Genomic DNA, 7,592 nt, shown 5'->3' with positions numbered 1-7,592 from the left:
TTCAGAGCTAGTGTTGAGACCTACGTTGGTCGATTGTGGTAAAAGTACGATTTCGAATCAATTGTACTTAGGGTTTGGATTTAAATTATCACCGAGGTGGTAATGTGGTGAATCTCGTTGAGAGATAATGGATGTGTTTGACGAGCAAGGTGAGATCCCTCGGTTAAGGGATGTGTGTGTCGGATTCTCTTCTAGAGAATTATTGTTTTTGTGCCTATGTGCGATATAGGTGGTTCTTGCTCGATTGTGGTGGCGTTGTGTACACATACGTGTGATGCGTGTGCAAGGATTTCCAAGTGAGTGGAATGTTCCTAAGTATGAGTATATACTTGTTGTTCGAGGTAGATGGTTGGTGTATTCCATTAGGATTCACTATGGTGTAGCAGGGCGCGATGTTACACTACTCGTTGTGATCGAGGCCAAAAGAGCGTGTGTTGATGGTTAGTGTATTCCGTTAGGATTCACTATGGTGTAGCAGTGCGCGATGTTACACTACTCGTTGTGTGAGGCCAGAAGAGCGTGTGTGATTGGCGGGTTATGACCGTTGACTTGGTCCGCTAACTTCACCTTGGGAGAAGTGTTATGTCGGTATGGTATAACGTTATCAGGAAATGCGAGTACCGATGGAGAATGGGAGTACCATTCCTGTGTTGAGATTTGGGAAGTGAGTCGCGTGTAGTTCGGATTCACAATGACACGTGTGGATGCGGTCATTCTATTGGGATAGTGACTCTCGTGTAGTTCGGATTCACTAAGGCGCGTGTAGTTCGGCCAATCCCGATTATTGTTGCGGTAGAGGTGGTGAGTCGTGTGTGGTGCAGATTCACTAAGGCGCGTGTAGTTTCGGCCAGCCTTCATGTGGTTAGTATTGAGAACTATTGGTTGTTTTATACGCCTCATGGTGGGGTCATGAGGACCATGATGTGTGATTAGTGATGCGATAGCCGTGTTTCGCTCACATATTGTTACGGGTGTGACAATAGTCGATTTTGTACACCTTGGGATTAGCGTTGACATAGTCGTTTTGGGCGCTATTGGCTTTAGCCGTTTGCTTATGATGTTACGATAGTTGCGTATTAGTCGTATTGCGCACTACAAGGGATGTTAAGTGCTAAGTGTTATCCGTAAGGAATCGTTTTGTTCGGTCTTCATCGTTCGGGTTGTTGACCTTAGGTTAAGACTTGGTTGCTATTAGCATTGTACTTGGCAATGGTACGCTAAGGGATTGATATCTCGGTAAGAGATTGGTTGAGTTTTTCCTGATGTGAGGGATTGAGCAAGTTTTAGTGCTCGGATTTGATAAGTCGCGGATGACGATTTAGTGTTAAAGGTGATTCATTGGGAAGAATTGCCTAGAGGAATTTGGAAGAAACGCGTAATGTTTCCTTGGACGCTAAGCGTTGTAGTAGTTTTCGGATGTTGTGTGCGATGCATGTCTTGAAATGCGTGTACGTGGGTACCTTGACCAACTCCAGGTCCAATAGAAGCAAGCCCTACAGCCAATCCAGCAGCAATGTCTAAAAGAGGTAATATATATATGTGTGTGTGTGTGTATATATATATATATATACACACACACACACACACACACACATATATATATATATATATATATATATATATATATATATATATATATATATATATATATATATATATATATATATATATATATATATATATATATATATATATATATATATATAACGGGATCAGTCTGGATTGGTGCCCTAAATGAAGGGAAATCTATAAAAAATTAGCATTTTGCCCAGATAGAACTTTTTAAGGGCTGAGTGCCGGTGAAATGCTTTTTGAGACTTACCCCACTCAATGGAAATTGATTTAGGCAAGATCCCACATCCAAGAGTCTAATTCTGATTCTGCTTCCACTCTTATCAGGAGGCCACCAAACCAAAGGGGAGGTATTTGTACTTAGTAAGTGGAATAATCCTCGAGATTAACGATAAATGTGGTGGAAGTAGGAAGTCGTATTGGAATGTTTGTCAGAGGACCTTTGAGTGTTGGCCCGATTGGTTAAGTGATGGAGATAACGGGGACGTGATCTAGTTTAAGTGGGGGAGAGTTGTAAGACCCTGTTTCCTTTTTCAGCTATATGGGACGCCGTCCAATTTGGCGGACGCCATCCATTAAAGGAGAGTGGGACACCGTCCAATATTTGGGATGTCGTCCAAATGTACTGACGGGCCAGCCGTGTAACTTGTTTTAAAAGGGCATTTTGGTCAATTCACTTGGGTGTCGGTTTAAAGCCTTCAAAGCTGATCCATTGGCTATTTGTGGATCTCATTCACCCACACAAACACTCTCATCCATATCTAGGGAGAGAGAGAAAGAGTTTAGAGAGAGAGAGAGAGAGCTTGATTTGGAGAAGAAGGAGTCGGATTCTCACCAAAGCTCGGGTTTTAAAGCTATTCATCTCGTTCTTGGCTACGTTGTGGTTGTATTGGTAAGTTCTAACTCCGAATTTCATTGTTTGAGTTGATGATTCAAAGTTAGTGTTTGAACTTAAAATGTTGAGAAACCCATTTAAACTCATGAAGTGAGTTTAATGATGTTAGTAATCGGGTTTATTGTTGTTGTTGGCGGGTTTTGGGTTGGAAACCGACTTGGCCATGATTTAGGATTTGAAATTGGGTATAATCACTAGTGTTAGTTATTTTGGAAGTGTTGGAACCCATTTGGGGGTATTTGGTTGATTAATTTTGAAATGGGTCAAAATTAGGGTTTGTATGTCAATTTGGGCAAGATAAGTATTTAACACTTGTGTTCGAGTTTAATTGGGATATTAGGACCATTTTCACTTGTGTTAGTGATTATTGGTTAGTTTGGGCGCGGTTTCTGCTTGGAAGTGCAATTGGGTCGAAATTGCACTAAGTATCAATTGGGTTGGTTTGTAAGTCCACCCTAATTGTGTTGTTTGTATTGTGATAATGGAATAGGTACTTTCCATTGACGTGTTGCGGATTTGTTCGATTGTATTCTTTAAGACGACAAGGTGAGTGTTAATATCCTATGTGCCTATGTATGTGTAGGATGGGTGCAGGTCGGGTGAAGTGGTTCTCGGTTATAGAGCTCACTTCACATATAGGTGGATTTGATGGACTTGTGTAATAGGTCCAATTGGCACGGTTGTGCATTTTTGTTGACCACCTTTGGCGAGGTGCACACTTTGTGTGTACGTTATCACATACGCTTGTGATGTGGATTATATAACCCCAATGGCGAAGGGTTGATAATGAGTTGTGATTGGATAACCCCGATGATGTGAATTTGTATAATCCCGGGACCGTGGGTTTTGATTTGGGAAGTGAATCACGTGTGGATGCGGATTCACGATGACGCGTGTAGTTCAGTCATCTTATTGGGGTAGTAGTCTGGTGTAGATGCGGATTTACTAAGGCTCGTGTAGTTCGGCCAACCTCGATGTGTCGTGGTATTGAAGATAGTAGTCTCGTGTGGATGCAGATTTACTAAGGCGCGTGTAGTTCGGCCAATCTTCATTTTGGTATTTGGTAGTTGTTTTCGGTATTGGGTTAAAGGGTTAACCTTGGGTGGTTTATGCTTTGTTACATATATATATATATATATATATATATATATATATATATATATATATATATATATATATATATATATATATATATATATATATATATATATATATATATATATATATATATATATATATATATATATATATATATATAGGGGCATGATCAATGGGGAAGTAACCAATCGGGGGGAAGCAAAAAAAAAAAATTCGTTTTTTTGAATTTTTTTTTCCGGCATCAAGATCACACGAAAATATGAACATTTAGAAGAGACACTTCGGGATGAATGTTATTATTTAGGCGGGAAAACGATCGACAAAAATAACATTCAAGATAATATTGTTCGCGAAGAATATGAACGTTTTTTTTCTTCATGTTTTGTGAAGTAAAATTTAGCCCAATTTAGAGTTTAGGGTTTAAGGTTTGGTGTTTTGGGTTTATTCCATAAACCCAAAACACCAAACCCTAAACCCTAAACCCTAAACCCTAAACTCTAAACCGTTCGTGTTAAAAATTCAATCTAAATCCTAAATCTAAACCCTAAATCTAAACCCTAAACCTAAATTTCTAAACCCTAATATCTAATCCCTATAAATTCTAATATCTAAACCCTAATATCTAAACCCCAATAGCTAAAACCTCAAAATACGCCCGAAAAACACGATAATTGTTATATATTACTTCTTTGAGCGTTTTCCCGCCAAAATAAAAACATTTATCACAAAGTGTCTCTACTAAATGTTCATATTTTCATCTCATCTATAATGTTCGTGAACAAAGTTTTTTCAAAAAACGAAAAAAAAAAAATTTTGCTTCCCCCCGCTTCCCCCCGAATGGTTACTTCCCTCTTGATCCTACCACTATATATATATATATATATATATATATATATATATATATATATATATATATATATATATATATATATATATATATATTCTCGTATTGTTGTGATGTAGCTAACCCTCCGGGTGTAGCTTGATGGCGTTGTACATATCGTTGTTGGTGTACTTACATTGTTGATATTACTAGCTTGTTGTATAGCGATCGTACGGTATGTTTAGTTTTGCTAGCCTTTATGCTTGGATGCTCCGGTATGTGCTATTTTATTATTGGTGTAGTGTGTCCATTTTATGTATATATATGTATGTAGTATATTCTAACTCACTAAGCATTAGCTTACCCTCTTGTTGTTTACATTTTTTATAGATTTGCGTGGAGGCGGTGGCTCGGGTAAGCATGGGGACTAGTGGACTTGCGTAGTTGCTTAGAAGAGATGCTTTTGGATTTGATTAGGATTGGGTAGCGTATCCCCAATCACCATGCCCGGTCTTTATTTTTGTGTTAAAACTCACGTGGTCGGAAACTTTTATTTTTGTACGAAAGTTGTAAAACGGCCGATGTAGGCCCGGTATTGTAAAACTTGTTTTATCGTGGGAAATTGTTAGTTTTACTTATAATGACGTGTCTTGATAATTGGTTTCGTTTAAAAGTGTCGGGAAGCGGGTTTTCCGCTCGCGTGTAATTGAAAAACTGATCAGAGATTTTTAGTTCATTTGGACGTCGTCCAAAAGATTTAGACGCCATCCTGTATTTCACTGCTGGACGCCGTCCAGATAACTGGACGCCCTCCATATGCACTGTCTCACAAATTTTTTTTTTTGGTCGTGATTTCGGTATAACGAGGGTTGGGTCGTTACAACTGAGCCAGTTGTTGTTAGTAAACCGAATGGGGAAAAGGAGCCGGGACAGGTGATTGAGAATGTTGTAAAAGTACCGAAAACCGTTGCTTCTAAACCGGTAGTTAACGACTATCAACCACCGCTCCCATTCCCAAGGAAGTAGAGATTGGAGAAGCTAGAGGCAGAAAAGTCCAAGTTCATGGACTTGATTAAAAAAGTCAATATAAATATGCCTTTTATTGATGTGATTGCAGGTATGCCAAAGTATGCAAGGTTTCTTAAGGATTTGCTAACTAACAGGAAGAAGCTGGAGAACGTGTCTTCAGTCAGGTTGAATGCCGTATGCTCAGCGGTAGTTGCAAACAAGCTTCCCGAGAAGCTTGAGGATCCTGGGAGTTTCACCATTCCTTGTTTACTTGGTAATTTAGACTGTGTAATGGCGTTGGCGGATTTGGGGGCTAGCATCAATTTGATGCCTTATTCTATTTATCTAAAGCTAGACCCCGGGGTGTTAAAACCCACTCGTATGGCTATTCAACTAGCTGACTGCTCTATTAAATTCCCCCGTGGAATCATAGAGAACATGCTAGTTAAGACCGGGTCGTGGTTTACCCGACTGATTTTGTGGTGTTGGATATGGAAGTGGATGAACGGATTCCACTTATTTTAGGTCGGCCATTTTTGAATACTGCTAGGTGTATCATCGATGTTTATGTTGACCCTTAGGATAGATGACTTAAGTGCAACATTCTCAATCGACCATGCTTTAAAATACCCTGCGTAAACTGATGATACATGTTATTTTCTTAACACTATGGATGTCCAGTCCGAGTTTTTGCAGGAATTCCCAGAGTTACAGGGTTCAGGAGAATGCTCTTTGGTTGAAATTGATGAGGAGTTGCAGGTTGATGAGGTGGATATTTTGACCGCCTTGATGGAAAACGGCTATGAGCCGACTGAGGATGAGTTCAAGGAACTCGATCGTGATGCTGATTACCGGAGCAAGTCTTCAATTGAAGAACCTCCCGAGTTAGAATTGAAGCCACTTCCAGATCATTTAGATTACGCTTATTTGCAGGAGGAATCTAAGCTCTCGGTAATTATTTCTTCCTCTCTTACTACAGGTCAGAAAACTGAGCTTGTAACCATGCTAAAGGCCAATAAACCGACCATTGTGTGGAAAATTCACGACATCAAGGAGGTTGAACTCCAAATGGAGGATAACTCCAAACCTGTGGTGCAACGTCAAAGTAGGTTGAACTCTCACATGCAAGACGTCGTGAAGAAAGAGATCATTAAGCTCCTCGATGCAGGTCTTATTTACCCGATTTTTGACAGTCCGTGGATAAGTCCGGTACACTGTGTACCTAAGAAAGGTGGTAAGATTGTTACCACCAATGATAAAAATGAGTTAATTTCCACTCGGACTCTCATAGGATGGCGTGTTCGTATTGACTACCGAAAGTTGAACGACACCACACGCAAAGACCACTTCCTGTTACCTTTCATGGACCAAATGCTAGAGAGGTTAGAGGGAAAAAACTTTTATTGTTTTCTTGATGGTTTTTCGGGCTATTTCCAAATTCCTATCTAGCCCGAGGACCAAGAGAAAACCACTTTCACGTGCCCGTATGGAACATTCTCATACCGTCGCATTCCCTTTGGCCTTTGTAATGCTCCGACCACCTTTCAAAGGTGCATGATGGTCATATTCCATGATATGATATAAGATTGCATGGAGGTGTTCATGGATGACTTTTCGGTCTTCGGTGACACTTTTGATTCATGCCTTCTTAATTTAGAAAGGATGTTGGTAAGGTGTGAGAAACCCAATCTTGTGCTCGACTGGGAAAAGTGCCATTTTATGGTACAAGAGGGCATACTCCTCGGGCACAAGATCTCTAAGAATGGTATTGAGATGGATCCCGCGAAGGTAACTGCTATTAAAAACCTTCCACCTCCTACCGATGTCAAGGGTGTTCGAAGTTTTCTCTGGCACGCCGGTTTTTACCGGTGCTTCATTAAGGATTTTTCCAAAATGGCTAACCCGATGAACAAACTCCTCAAAAAGGACACACCTTGGAACTTCTTCGAAGAGTGCCAAAAGGCATTAGAACTTCTTAAGGAGAAACTCATCAATGCACCTATCATAATTGCTCCGAATTGGTCTGTTTCGTTCGAGCTTATGTGTAATGCATCCAATTTCGCTGTTGGTGCTGTTTTGGGCCAAAGGGTCGAGAAACACTTCCGACCCATCTATTATGCAAGCAAGACCTTGCAAGGAGCACAGTTGAATTACACTACCACTGAAAAGGAGCTCCTTGCGGTGGTCTTTTCATTT

Source organism: Rutidosis leptorrhynchoides, chromosome 6, assembly GCF_046630445.1.
Source record: "Rutidosis leptorrhynchoides isolate AG116_Rl617_1_P2 chromosome 6, CSIRO_AGI_Rlap_v1, whole genome shotgun sequence".
Taxonomy (NCBI): domain Eukaryota; kingdom Viridiplantae; phylum Streptophyta; class Magnoliopsida; order Asterales; family Asteraceae; genus Rutidosis; species Rutidosis leptorrhynchoides.
The sequence above is the reverse complement of the archived record's forward strand: the minus strand, read 5'-3'. Positions refer to the sequence as shown.